Source organism: Castor canadensis, chromosome 16 (assembly GCF_047511655.1).
Source record: "Castor canadensis chromosome 16, mCasCan1.hap1v2, whole genome shotgun sequence".
Classification (NCBI taxonomy): domain Eukaryota; kingdom Metazoa; phylum Chordata; class Mammalia; order Rodentia; family Castoridae; genus Castor; species Castor canadensis.
This window is the reverse complement of record NC_133401.1, coordinates 15,189,571-15,205,015: the sequence shown is the minus strand read 5'-3', so window position 1 is coordinate 15,205,015 and position 15,445 is coordinate 15,189,571. Positions and strand designations below refer to the sequence as shown.

The window sequence follows — 15,445 nt, the reverse complement described above, 5'->3', positions numbered from 1 at the left end:
TCTTAGACATGATAGCCTCCAGATAACTGTTTAATCACCTGATCTTATGAGTTTCACTTTGCAGCTAACATTAGTAGAATAAAATTTATATGGGCTAAAACTTACAGAATAAGCTCCTGTTTGCCTCTATAGAGTTGGTCATGACCTAACACTAGTACCTGCAATTACCTTCCTATGAGTTCCTAAGGCAGGTCACCTGGATTGCCTGTTGGCCTTTGTCGCTGGATGCCTCACACTTATTCTATGAATACTTTGTCTTCAAGATAACAACCAGGTCTTCTAGTCTGTATGATAGCCCAAGCATTACTGTCACAGAGTCTTGCATTTGGAATAAATTTTTACCCAAAATTCTACTTCTAGAGATAGAACTAGAAATAGCTAGAGAAGCTGTGTATGGCGGTACATGCCTGTAAGGTCCTGTGTCAAAAGCAAGTCAGGTGTGATGGTGTTACAGAAATCTCGAACACCAAGGCTTTTCAGGAAGCGATATTTATTTTTAGTGTAGCAGCAGCAGTTCAGTGGATTCACATCCAAAGGCTGAGCCCCGAGAACAAAGGGGGCTCACCTTATATACACTCACAAGCAGGTTCCAGAAGGAAAAAGCAAGGTTTAACCCATATATGGTTGCAGGTACCTCTACTGGCTACTTCACCCCCAGTGCTGTGAATCTTCCTCACATTTACATTCTTTAAGTTTTATCTCCCTGCAGTGCCATCCCTTCCCTCCTGCTACATTATCAGAACACAGATGTGTTTGTATCTTTTCTGGTCCTCCTCCCTGCTACATTATTCTCCCCTTTGATGCTCAGCCCCACCTACAATCAGAGAGCATCATCCTGATTTAGGGGTTTGTATTTTCATAGCATCATTGCATGGGCAGCTGTTTTTCTCTCTGTAGTGGCCTCTATAATGGTCCTGATGGACCAAAATACCAGGGAAACCAGGCAGGGTAACATCAAACATGCTCCCAAGACGTGACCCATTGCACCATTTTCCATGACTTACAGTCTCGCTTGCCGGCAACCTCGCAAACCTGGGGAGTATATGAGCCAATCAATGTACCATTCGATCTGTTGGTGGGTGCACGATACAAAGTATGGCTGCACAGAGGTCCCAACAGTGGCTCTCTTATAACATTCAGCACATGGGGGAGACCTTGCAAGGGTCAACCCAAAAGGTAATGTTTCGGGAAATTACAAGCTGAGATACGGGACTCCTGAGGCAATTAGCAGGAAGCAATGTTTATTGTACCAGCAGCGGACTCATGTCCAAAGGCTGAGCCCCAAGAACAAAGGGGTCTCACCTTATATACCCTTGCAAGCAGGTTACAGAAGCAAAAAGCAAGGTCTAGTCCATATATGGTTATATTTAATTTTATTGCCTACTTTACCCTAGTGCTACGTGACTTTCCCCTCCCTGGTGCTACGTGACCTTCCTCATGTTCAGATTTCTCAGGTTTGATCTCTCTGCAATGCCATTCCTACCTCCCTGCTACTTTCTCAGGACTCAGGCCTAGTCTGTTTTCTTCTGATCCTCCTCCCTGCTACAGTAAGAGTCCAAGTGTGTAGAGGAGAGCAGGATGCATCCCATGTTCGAGCCTCCGCAGAGTGTCATCAGTGTGTTGTCAGTGTGCAGTGTGTAGACTAGTCAGCTTCCTGAGTGACTACAACAGAGCTGTTGTCCCATTGTTGGTAGTCCCCTGTTGTCTCCTGGGAAGCAGGGTCCTGCCAAGGAAGGGCACAAGTGTTCCGGAGGGTGATCTTGCATGGTGAGGCTGAATCAGTGATGCACTCCCACTCAGACAGGCTGGCTTTACTCAGCTGTGGTGGATCCAGGGAGCAATTTCTGCTACTTTAACTACAGTGGGGATAGACAAGGTAACAAAAGGGCCCCTCCAGTGGGGTTTCAAAACTGGTTTTCTTAAAGGTAGCAGAACAGAGTAACAATTTTTTTTACATTGACTTTGTAATAAGAACCATCCTCAACATGTTTACATATTCGTATGTAAAAAGCTTAAGCGGTTTATAACAGAGATCTTTAAAATAAACACCCTGGTTCTTCATTACCTTGAATATCACATTAAACTTATAATAGCACTTTAAGAACCATCTTGAAGATGCTTACACATACACACATGTTGGGGACCAGGCATGAATCCTGGGCTGGGAATAATGGAGTTTGCACAGCCTCTCCATGTAGAAGTTTGCAGTTTCTCCTACCATATTTTTCCCAGTACCTGGTGTCTTCACCTTTGTTCTCACATCTCCTTGAAGAATACAACCTGCTGTGTCTGCATCCCAGCCCCTGATGCAAAACTAGATAAAGTACCAGAACTGTTAGGAGACTCCCTGATGCCAGATCAATCAATCCCTTAGATAAGGTGTCCTGCATGCCTTGATGATTCCAAAACTGATGGGCTGTAATTAAGCTTCTACAGCCTTAGGAAAATTAGCCCACCAAACCTCACTCCTTTCACCTTGCATCAAGAATTGTTAAAGCTTGATTTTACCTGAGTCTTTTCCTTGTACTGACCTATAAAATAAACACTCTGGCTCAGGTAGGCGCTCATGTTTCCCATCAGAAATGTGCAGCCCTCCCATCCCCAGTTTTTCTGTTTTATGTCTATGTGTGTCTTATTTCTCATTCCCTGCCTCTCTTAGGTTCACACAGCACACCCATGCAGTTTGCAGGCACACACACACATATTTTACAAATTAAGCATACAGAAAAAAATGTCAACTTAAGCACACATAAGATGAGCTGGAATTCCAGGAGCAAATTAAATGTTGCCCAATGCTTTAAACAAATTCACACACACACACACACACACTTAAGAGTGCACTCTCAAAAACAAACAAAAAACCTTTTAAATTATTTCCAGAGGGTGGAATGGTGGATGATGCATCTGTTCTCTTGTGAGTCTCCCTCTTTGGAACTGAATTTTTGTTATCCATCCCTTAACCTTGGTTGTGGCTATTTCCAGTGAAAAGCTCAACCCCTGCCCCCAGTTCTGGAGGTTTTTTGCATTTTACCCAAAGTGCTTTCTTTTTACTTGTATTGTTGGGGCCAACTTGGCTTTCTGGGATTTACTGTGTCTGGTTTTACCTTGGTTTTCCCATCCTGAGTCTACAAGCAGCTTTCTGCTAGCTCTGCAGCATTGCAGTCACCTGTAAGCCTTGCAAAGTTTCCAACAAGTGTAACCACATACTATGAGGGGAGATAGTGGGAGGCGGAGGGGCTAAGGGTCAAGCTCTGTAACCAACCTGCTTTTTGTAACTGACTTGTTTTGCTGTGACCACCTGTAACCTCTATACTGCAAAAACCCCTGGTTACATAACACCTTAAAGAGTATTTAACCTAGCCCCTGACACAGACCAGGGCTCAGGGCTTTGAGAAATTATCTCCCAAGTCCCCTAGTGTAATAAACTCCTTGCTTCCTGTAAAAATGGTCTCAGTGACTTTGTTTCCCTCATCATTCCCACAACATTTCTGGTGCACTGGATGGGAATGGGAGAGGCCAAAGTTGGCATTTTTGCCTCCCTGGCTGTTAGGTCTGTGGCCCAGCTACTGAGGACATGACCCTGCAGAGGCTTGCCTCTGGACTTTTAGTCCAATGGCTAGGGAAGCTTCCCATGGAGTCTGAGGCCTCAGGTCCATACACGCCAACAGAATCTGGATAGAGACCTCAGGAACCAGGAAAATTTGGAGCAGCACCCATCCGAAACAGGTAGGACCTGGGTCCATCAGAATAGGCCCATCTATGAGAGGACAAAAGAGGGGCTTGATCACTCCCTAGGTACCCAGTAGTACTCCTGAATCTGGTTCTTTGGTTTTTGTGATTATGCAGGAGAAAGCTGCAATACCTTCCAAACTAGGTTTGTTGGGTTGGATGAATGTGTATTGTATAACTGAGAGCATGAATAAAGTATGACTTCAGTCACCATATGGTGTGCAGAGTTTGATCCCAGAGGCCAGGGAAGTTCTCATTTAGTCTAGGGCAACCCCTGGGGGGCACCAGTCTGGAGCTTATACAGACTCACTACAGCTAAGAGGCGTCTGAAATATCTCCATGAGGAGAAAGGCCAGGGATGGACGAAGCAAAAGTTGTCTGTCTCCCCTTCATGTCAGAAACTGAGGACCCCCCACCTCATTTCCAAGCTCCCTGATCCTCTTGTGCTTTGTCTCAATATGGGTGGAAACCAGAGTAAACTGACACCTTTACAATGTATACCTGACAACTTTAAAAAAAGGAGAGGGACATATAACTTGTGTTGTATGTTAAACATCAAAAGTGTTAACTTAATTCCTCTTTTATATGCTACTTTGCCCTATGTTGAGAGGTGCTAATTTAAACTTTATTAAATGGTAGTTTTATGTTTTATTATAGCCTGAGTACATATTCACAGTTCAGATCTGCATGTGGTCTGATTTTTAAAACACTGTTTATAAAAAAATGTATAAACATAAAAAAGGATATACATTCAAACCCCAGTACTGCCAAAAAATAAAAATAAAAAGTAGTAAAATTAATTTTTTAAAAAAAGGATATACAGGTGATTACATGGTGAAGCTCACACTGCAAGATCTTTAAAAATTCTGTTAGATACATTGGGTGTCCTTTAAAGTGGAATGGCCTTCCAAGGGATCTCCAGATCGAAAAACCATTTATAGGGTTGCCAGGTCAGCCTGACCAGTTCCCCTACCTAGATGCATGGTAGTCAATGGCAACTCATCCTCTTCCCTGGCTTAAGAAGTTTTTTGAGGACAATTTTAAGATTCTGATGGCTAAAACAATGACTACTGGGACTATTAAAAGAGGAAAAAAAGCTCTTAAACTATGGAATCTTGAGACCTTGCTAATCTGCCTGGAATACCCCTTTACTGCCAGTCCAGAAGCCAGGCACCAATGATTACCACCCAGTGCACAATCTCTGAGTGGTCAATCAAGCAACAGTGACTTTGCACCCAATGGTTACAAACCTGTTCATTTTGTTGGCCCTGGTACCAGCAGAAGCAACCTGGTTCTCAGGTTTGGACTTAAAAGATGCATTCTTTGAATCCAGTTGGCACCTGTGAGCCAATCCATCTTTGCTTTCCAATGAGAGGATCCCCAGAGGGGCAACAGCAATTAACCTGGTCCCATCTCCCACAGGGCTCCAAAATTCCCCAACTATCTTTAAAACTGTCCTGGCATCTGTTTGAAAGCATATCCAACAGAGGAAGCTGGCTCCACCCTCTCGGAACATGTAAATGATCTCCTTACAGCAACTAACCACCAGGACTGTCTTAAAGGGACAGAACTTTTACTCCATCTCCTATGGACAGCTGAGTTCAAAGTATCCCAGAAAAAGGCACAAATCTGCCAGGACCAACTTAAATACTTGAGATTTCACATATCCCAAGGCCAGTGGAGCCTAGGTGCAGAATAAAAGCAAGCAGTCTGCTGGATCCCAACCCCAACCACAAGAAGACAGATCTGCAAGTTTTTAGGAGCAGCTGGATTCTGCCAGATTTGGATACCTAATTTCTCATTGCTAGCAAAGATTTGTATAAAGCCACAAAGGGGGAGTGGCAAAAGAGGGCCCCTAACCTGGGAGTCTAAACAACAACAGGCTTTCTGTGCCATCAAGGAGGCATTAGTCAGTGCCCTTGCCCTGGGACTTCCAGATGTGAAGAAGCCTTTCTTTCTCTATGTGTATGAGAGAAGCAGCATGGCAACTGGAGTCCTAACCCAATACCTGGGCTCATGGCATTGGCTAATGACTTATCTTTCCAAGCAGTTGGACTCAGTGACAAAGGGATGGCCTCCCTGCCTGTGAGCTCTCACAGCCATAGCCCTATTAGTATGAGAGGCAGAAACGCTAATGCTGGGAGGGGAAATAACTGTCTGGGTCCCACATTCTGTTGTAACTTTAATGAAATAGAAAAGACAATATTGGTTGACAAATGCCAGGATGGTCAGATACCAGAGTGTGCTTTGTGAAAATCTGTAAGTCAAGTTAGAAATTGTCCAGACTTTAAACCCAGTGACACTCCTTCTGTCAGCTGCAGGGCCCCCATAACTGTGTTGAGGTGATTAATGAGGTCTTCTCAAGCCACCCTGATCTCTGTAACCAACCCCTAGCTCAGCCTAACCAAAACTTTTCACAGATGGGAACAGATTCCTCAAAGAGGAAACAAGATATGCTGGCTATACAGTAGTGACTTTTGGACTCAGTCCTAGAAGCTCAGGCACTGGCTCCAAACACCTGAGCACAAAAGGCAGAGCTCAATACAACTGGCAGCTAAAAGGACTGTTAAAATACACAGACTCTAAATATATTTTTACTGCTCTTCATGTATATGTCTTCATGCTATATATTAAAAAAAAAAGAGACTGATTACTTCAGGAGGAAAAGACAAATACCTTCTGGTGATTGTGTGCAACTTTTCTTGGTGGGTAGAGGCTTTCCCCACCCGAACAGAGAAGGTCCAAACAGTGGTCCACACCTTATTAAAGAAAATAATTCCCAGGTATGGGATCCCCATCTCCATTGGACCAGACAATGGACCAGCTTTTGTGGCAAAAGTTGTTAAACAACTGACAAAGAAACTAAAAATAACCTAAAACCTTCACACAGCATACCAGCCTCAGAGTTCAGGCAAGATTGAGAGAATAAATCAGACTCTAAAACCTCAGGTGAGTAGACGCAGTAGGAGACTCATCTAACTTGAAAACAGATCTTGCCATTAGCTTTACTTAGGATCAGGTGCAACCCCACCAAACACACTGGGTTCTCGCCCTATAAGATTCTCCTTGAAAGGCCACTCCCACTAGTAAAACGCATTAAGAGAGATTTTTTTTTTAAATAGACATCTAAACTTGCTCCAACAGATACACAGTTTGGGAGAAGTGCTCAATCACCTACACTGCCATGTTTAAGAAAAACTCCCTGTCAGCTTAACCACTGATGTGTATTCCTTTAAGCCAGGTACCAGGTTTGGATAAAAGCAAAATCTCCAGCCTCTCCAGCCTTGGTGGAGGGGACCCTACTCGGTGATCCTGACTACTCCCATGGTAATAAGGTGGCAAAAATCACTCCATAGATCCATCACACCTGAGTAAAGAAAGCAGCTCCCAAATGGAAGAGACAACTAGACTCCGACAACCCACTCAAACTGACCCTGAGGAGGGGATCTTCAGCCTTGCCCTTGTCACAAATCAAAAGCTGAGGAACCAACTAAACAGTTAATGGACTATTGTTTTTCATAGTTAGTGTTCTGTAGTGATACTTAAGTTCTGCCATTCCTTGCCTATCTTTGTTCTTGGTGTTGTAACCTTGCTTTGCTTTGGTCAATAGGAATAACAGTAACTGCCCCAGTGGGATAAAGCTAGATCAAAAGGCTTTCTCTGGCAGTTTTCTTTTTTCTCTCCAGCTAACAGGATGTGGTATTGTTTTCAGTTGCTTCTATGCTGGGTTCCTTTTGCAAACCTGAACCCCTCATCCTATGAATTGTGCTTATGTACCACTGGGACTAAAAATGCCATTATACGGGAAAGATAATAAAAGAGATCACAAATAAAATTAAAAAGATTGCTCATGTTCCAGTTCAGACTTAAAAAGGATGAAATCCTGATAATTTACTTGGAGGATGGTTCTCTACAATAGGAGGGTTTAAAACAATGTTAGGGGCTATATTAATTATGGTGTGGGGCTGTCTTATACTCCCATGCTTGCTGCCACTGGTCATGAGGTCCGTATCGATCCTACTAGAAGCCATATTGGAACAAAACATGGCCACACAATTATATCTATTACAAGGTTACCAAAGAGTAAATAGGGTCCCTAAAAAAGAAAAAGATGATGCATTTTGATGAATAAAATGTCAAAGCATCAAAGGGGGGGAATGTTGGGGCCAGCATGGCTATTTTCCTGGGATTTACTGTATCTGGTATTCACCTTGGTTTCCCCACTCTGAGTCTACAAGCAGCCTTCTGCTAGCTCTGCAATACTGCAGCCACCTGCTAGCCCTGCAAAGTTTCCAGCAACTGTAACCACATACTATGGAGGAGGAGTAGTAAGAGGCGTTAAGGGGCAAACTCCATAACCAACCTGCTTTTATAACTGACCTGTTTTGCTGTGACCACCTGTAACCCCTGTACTGTAAAACACCCTGGCTACATAATTCACCTAGAGTATTTAACCCAGCCCCTGACACAGATTGGGGCTCAGGGCTTTGAGAAATTATCTCCCCTGAGTCCTCTGGCATAATAAACTCCCTGCCTCCTGTAAAAAAGGTCTTAGTGACTTTGTTTCCCTCATCGTTCCTGCAACAGTATTGTTCCCCATCCTGGTCCATCTTGCTGGTGAGAAAACCTAGTGGGTGCTCAACCTCCCTAATTCCCAGAGGTGTCTCACACACTTTCCCCATTCCCTAAACCTGAGAGACATGGTTTCACCCCAGACAGGGTTACTAGGGTGTCTGCTGGGAGGTGATCAGACTCCATTTCTGCCTCCTAAGGGCAGGCCTATTATTTGAACCCAGGTTCTTACCAGTCTGACAGGCAGGGCTCCCAATTGGTCCTGAGCCTTTTCTGGGTTCCTCTGTGCAATACAGACTTGCTCTCCAGCACACTGGGAGAGGCAAGTCCATTAGATCAACAGGTCCATGGAGCCTGGTGGAACACTCTCTGGACAAGCTTGGGGATGAGAGTCCTGATGATAAGCAGGAGAAAATACCATCTCTGAGTCCCAGATGAGCCCCTAGAAATGTTACAGGAATCCTGAACAGAGACACAGGACACCAAGGCTTTTCAGGAAGTGATATTTATTAGCATGCCGACAGCAGCTCAGCAGATTCACATCCAAAAGCTGAGCCTGGAGAACAAAGGGGTCTCACCTTATATACTCTTGTAAGCAAGTTACAGAAGCAGATTAAACCCCGTACATGGGTTAAACCCACATACGGCTGCATGCAATTCTATTAGCTACTTCACGCCCACAGCTATGTGACCTTCACATTTAGATACTTTAAATTTTATCTCCCTGCTACGCCATGCCCCCTCTACCCACCTACATTATCAGAACACAGATTTGCTTGTTTCTTTTTTTGGTCCTCCTCCTTGCTACATTGTAATTCTAGCTACTCAAGAGGCAAAAGTTGGAGAACTGTTGTCCAGGCCAACCTAAGCAAAACTGTGATACCCTATCTCAAAAAATAAACACTAAAAGCAAAAGGACTGGAGGCATGGCTCAAGTGATAGAGTGCTCCTAGCAAGTGTGAGGTTCTAAATTTAAGCCCCAGTACTGCCAAAAAAAAAAAAAAATAGCTACAGAAGTACCCAAGATGTATGTAAAGGATATTTAGCCAAAAATAATTTTTGATAACCAATAATTGAAGCTTCATAATAGTAGGCAAAAGGATCAATGATTATAGCCTAGTACACATTCATTAGTTATAATGGTATGGCTAATATTAACAGATGAAGACAGAGAAAGATACATGACCAATTTAGTGAGGCAGGCTACTTTGTAATAATGTGGGCTGTATATTTGGTTGGAATTAAGATACAGACTCTGGTGTCAGACTCTTCAGGATTACCGATTTCTCAACACCTGTTTCCTCATCAATAAATGATAGTGGCACATACCTGTAATCTCAGCACTGGGGAGGCTGAGGCAGGAGGATCACAAGTTTGAGGGTGGGGTGGACTACACAGAAAGTTCCAGGTCGGCCTTGGCTATATAATGAGACTGTCTCAATTAATTAATTAATTAACTAAGGAATGAGAACAGTGTCTACCACAGGTGGTTGCCTTAAAGACTAAGTAAGAAAAGTCATACAAAACACTACACTGTATACAATAATTTCTTTCGGGGGGGCACTGGGGCTTCGACTCAGGGCCTCATGCGAGGCAGGCGCTCTACCACTTGAACCCCACCCCAGCCCTTTCTTTGCTTCAGTTATTTTTCAGGTAGGGTCTTGTGCATTTTTTACCTGGGGATGGCCTCATACCTCAAACCTACTACTTTATGGTCTCCTACATAGCTGGGATCACAGATGCATACCACGATGCCCAGCTTATTGACTGAGATGGGGTCTCACTAACTTATTGCCAGGACTGGCCTCAAACCATGAGCCCCATCTCTACCTCCTGCATAGCTAGGATTACAGATGTGAGCCACTGTGCCTTGCTAATAATTTCTTAAATATAAGTTTTAGGCATTATTAAAGATAGGAATATTACTGTGCTTTACCCATTATAATTTTTAAAACCACTTTTTCATTTTGCTCACAGTAAAATTTGTGCTTCTCAGGCCTGTTCTCTTATACTGCTAAGTAAAACCCCAAAGGTTGGTTTGAGCTCATTATTCCTTGTAAATAGCATGAGCAAAACAGGCTCTCAGAAATATACAAAGCAACCCTCCCTTCTTCCCAGACCATGCATGTGGTGGACACAAAGCTGGCTCAGAAAAACAACCTGATGAGGCATCAAGCTGAGAACTAATGGAGGCATACCCTTGCTCTTCTCTTCAAAACGATGGTTTACACAAATATTTACAACTACAACCTCCTTACTCTGCCTTCTGATATTAGTATCTGTCCTTGAAAATGTTTGTAACATATAGTTTAAATATACTTAATATAGGTATAATGTTGGGGATTACTGCTATTTCTTTGGAAGTAATTCTTAAAATTATCTATTTCTGAACACCTGTCTTTGCTGCCCAGGTAATTTTTTTTGGTAGTACTATGATTTAAACTCAGGGCCTCATGCTTGATAGGCAAACACTCTACCACTTGAGTTACATTCTCAGCCCTTTTGCCTTTAGTTTGTTTTTCAGATAGAATCTTGTACTTTTGCCCAGTCTGACCTCAGACTGTGATCTTCCTACATTTGCCTTCTAAGTAGATGAGATTACAGCTATGTACCACCATGCTGGCCCATGACTAACTTTAAAATAGCATTTCTATAATCCTGAAAATTGTAATTACTTGAAGGCTTTCAAATAATAAAAGAGTCACTGGCAGTTCCCTCTCCTCTCAACATACTCAATATTAAAACAAAACCCATATCTGGGTTGGATTTCTTTTCCAAACTAAGAGCTAGAGCCTTTGACTCATTTATATTACCAATTATTGTGGTTTTACGCTACAGAAACAAACCAGACACATGAACACACAGGAAAAAAACTGAATAAATATATACCAAAATATTAAGAATGACTAACCCTAGAGATATATTTGTAACTTCCTTCTCTGTATGTCTGCTAAGTTGTTTTTGCACCAAGTCTGCATTAATTCCATAATCAGAAACATAAAGATTGAAAATGCCTTTAGAAAATATGTATGTAAAAAATTGTGTGATGAGTAATGGTATATTTCAGTCATTAAGAAAACTGAGCCAGCCAAAGCACCAGTGGCTCACACTTGTAATCTTAGCTACTTGGGAGGCTGAGATTGGGAGGATCATGGTTTAAGGCCAGACAGGGCAAACAGTTCCCAAGACCCCATCTCCAAAATAACCAGAGCAAAATGGACTGGGGGTGTGGTTCAAGTGGTAGAGTGCTTGCTTTGCAAGTACAAAGTACTGAATTAAAACCCCAATACTACCAAAAATTAAAAAAAGAAAAAGAAAACAGAGCCAAAAGGACTAACACTGAAAATCAGTGGACCTGAAACTAGTTACACCTACAAGCTGTCAATTGTCATCAATGCACCAAGACACTTTCACTGTCAGATTTTCCTGTGAATCAGCACTAAGGCAGAAAGCTACCTTCAAAGTCTAAGGAAGAAAACCAATGTGCATAAACAGAACAGTATTTGGTATACAGTAAGTGCTCAATAAACGGGGCCGCACCTCTCCACTTCAACCCTGAGTGACTAATTAAAATAACATTTCGAATACAATTCTTACAAAATGTCTTTCAAAACCCTGTCTCACCAAATGGAATTCACTTATAACTTACATTCCCAAATACTTCTGTTCATAAATATAATGATTATTTAATATTGTATCATTTACATTTTTCCTTTTGACTACTTTTTTTTTCAATACTAGGGTTTGAATTCGGGGCCTCACACCTGCTAGACAAGCATTCTACCACCTGAGCTATTTCCTCAGCCCTTTTTGCTTTAGTTGTTTTTCAGACAGGGTCTCACTCTGTTTGCCCAGTGCTGGCCTTGGACCAAGATCCCCCTATCTAGCCCTTCCACATAGCTGGGATTATAAGCAAGCACCACCACACAGACTTGTTTTTGAGATAGGATCTAGCCAACTCTTTTTCCCAGGCTGGCCTTGAACTATCACCCTACTATATATACTTCCCAAGTATCTAGAATTACAGGCATGAGCCACCACACCCAGCTCTTTTTTGTGTATTATTCCAAGACTTACTGCAATTTACTTAACTCTTTCCTTATTACTGAATACGGATTTTGTACATGCTCATTGCATACTTTTTGTTCTAGACCAGTATCACTAAATTATTTTGGGCCAAGTACATTTCATCATTTCATGAAACTACAGACATTTTCCCACTTAAGAAACATAGTGACAAGTAGTTACAAAAACTGGTCTTAAAGTGTTTATGGTCAGCTGGGCACCAGTGGCTCACATCTGTAATCCCAGCTACTCAGGAGACAGAGATCAGAATAATCAAGGTTCAAAGCCAGCCCAAGCAAATAGTTCTCAAGACCCTATCTTGAAAAAGCCATCACAAAAAAAGGGCTGGTGGAGTGGCTCAAGGTGGAAGCCCTGAGTAAAAACCTCAGTACCGCAAAAAGAAAAGTATTTATACTCACTGGAAGCCCAGCAATGCATAAGATCTGTAGTTAAGACCTCCTTCTCTAGACCATTTGAGCATTGGTCACTTTTTTAAAACTTGTAAGCAACCATCATGATCAGCTTTATGCTTTTGTTGCTCCTGATCTATAAAAATTTGGTTCAGAAAAAAATTGAAAAAAAAATTGATAGAGAATGATCTAGAATTACCATGGGACAGCAACTCTTAATGTTCAATAAGCCCACATCATGAGGCAGGCTCTGTTCTAAGGAGCTTTATAAATGTTAACTTATCTGACATCATTAAAACCCACTAGACAGATATTACTTTGTCTTATTTTTATAGATGTGGCATAGGCCACAGTCAATTGTGCTCCAAGTAATGTTCCAAATGGGTGACTAGGCCTGAGTCAATTTTCCATGCAGTTAGTAACAGGAAGAGCCAGGTTTTGATGTTTCGTTATTAGTGTTGTTTTGGTGGTGCTGGGGTTTGAACTCAGGGCTTCATACTTGCTAGGCAGGTACTCTACAGCTTGAGTAACTTATAGCCCTTTATGCTCTGGTTATTTTGGAAATGGGGTTTTGCTTTTTGTCCAGGCTGACCTGAAAACAGGATCCTCCCGATCTCAGCCTCCTGCATACCTTGAGATGACAGGCACACGCCACACCCAGATACTGGTTGAGATGAGGTTTCTTGCAAACTTTGTCCCCCAGCTGGTTTCAAATGACCGTTTTCTGATCTCAACCTCCCAAGTGCTAGGATTACAGGTATGAGACACTGCTCCCAACTGTTGTTTATTTTTGTTTTTGTTTTTTAAGACAGACTCTTGCTATGTAGCTCAGGCTGGCCTTAAACTCAAGATTGTCCTGCCTCCACCTCCTGACACCTTATAGGTGTCACCATCATGCCTGGCAATCAGACCTTACTCTTCACTACAACATAGTTCTGCCTTTCACAAGCCACACAAGGCTGGACCTGAAACAACTTAAACTTGGCAATGTCGCAGAGTTTTACCTATAGATTATCTAAAATTCCCTGCTCTTACGATGCAAACCATAAAACCCTGCACTCAAAGCTCAATTGCATTTCTGCCTCTAGAAGCCTCACAAAGCAGACAAAATTGTCATTTATTGATTGAAACTTTGTCTTCCTTTAAAAACTCTCCTACCTTGCCTTGCCTTAAAAATCATGACTATGAGCCAAGCATGGTGGTTCACACCTTTAATCCCAGCTATCAGGAGGCGGAGGCAAGAGGATCACAAGTTCAAGGCCAGCCTGAACTACATAGTAAGACCCTGTCTCAAAAAATAATCATGACCATGGAAAAAATTTTAAGTTTGCACATAATACTACTTAAATACTAACCTCCCAAGTAATCTTAGTTTAAAATAAGGTTCAAAACCCAATCTTGGCTGTGAACACCTATAATCCCAGCACTCCAGAGGCTGAAGCAGGATGATTTTGATTTTAAAGTCAGATTGAGCCACATAGTAAGATCCTGTCTGAAAAAAATGAAGCCCCCTAGGGCTGGTGTAGTGGCTCAAGTGGTAAGAGCACCTGTCTAGCAAGCGTGAGAACCTGAGTTCAAACCCCAGTACGGGAGGGAAGGAGGGAAGGAGGGAAGGAGGGAAGGATCTCCAGGGGTGTGTTTCTAAAACATCAGTACTCATTACAGGATGTGAACAATGTGCTATATGAACAGGTGGCTAATAAGGGAGACCCAGGATAGGGAATACTAGCCAAGATACTTCAGTGCAAAGAAAGCAAATGTTCTCACAACCAAGCAAAAGGAATTATATAAATAAAAAGGAAACATAAACTTACAGGAACCTTGGTTTCCAATATGCACAAATTCTTTCTTCCTCCTCTAGGTCCTTCTTAGCAACCTGAAAATCACGAGAAACAAGCACATACAGAGTACAAACAGACTGAATTTTAAAAGAAAAAAAAAATCAAAACACCTTCGAGGGTCACATCTGCCTTCATCCACACAATTAAAAGGGAGGCTGGAGTTCTCTAGTTGACAGCAACTCTTGAGGACAGAGATCTTGTCGAAGTGTCTCTGAAACATGTGAGCTAGCTCCCAAAGATGTACTAGAGGCGCCTCTTTCAGGAGTCCTAATTCCAGAATCTCCCCCATCATGTCTTCCCAGGAGCGGGTCCCCAGCCAAATCTAAAACACTCATCCTTCTTGCTTGAAACGTTCAGCTTAGTAAAGACTTCGCTGTGTCCAAGTGCAGCAGGCCCCAGGACAGCCTTGAAGTAACTGGACCACAGGAATAAAGTAAACCACACCTACGAGTAAGGACACACACCCATCACCCCATCACACGCTCCCACTCGCGCCCACGTCCCGGAGACACCCCGCGGCCCTGTCACGCCGTCTGTCACACAGCTGCCCGCGCACACGCGGCTCCGGACACGACACGTACTGCCCGTCCCAGCCTTTTAACCTCCCGGTGTCACCCCCACTCACTGCCACTTCTGACCTGGCTCCTTTAAGAGTCCGCTGAGAACCTCCCATCCCCACCCGGCACTCAGGGTCCGAGAACCTTGAGGACACTGGAAAGCGACCCAGAGCCCGAGGTTCATGTGGACACAGGGACGTATGGGAAATTACAGCCGGGAACCCCTCAGAAGCTAGGAACCGGGCCACAGAAAGCAACCCCACAGGCAAAT

General features: G+C 42.9%; 1 long non-coding RNA gene across 2 annotated transcripts; it reads right to left on the bottom strand.

The window, feature by feature from the left end:
• Positions 1–366: 366 nt before the first annotated feature.
• Positions 367–15,445, bottom strand: LOC141417969 (uncharacterized). 2 transcript variants are annotated; one of them, XR_012442578.1, is made up of 3 exons: positions 15,256–15,445; positions 8,534–15,032; positions 367–1,856 (listed from the first exon to the last, which is right to left on the bottom strand). It is a non-coding gene; the product is annotated as an uncharacterized lncRNA (long non-coding RNA). The 2 variants fall into 2 exon arrangements; XR_012442579.1 differs by having other exon boundaries at positions 368–1,856; positions 14,591–15,032.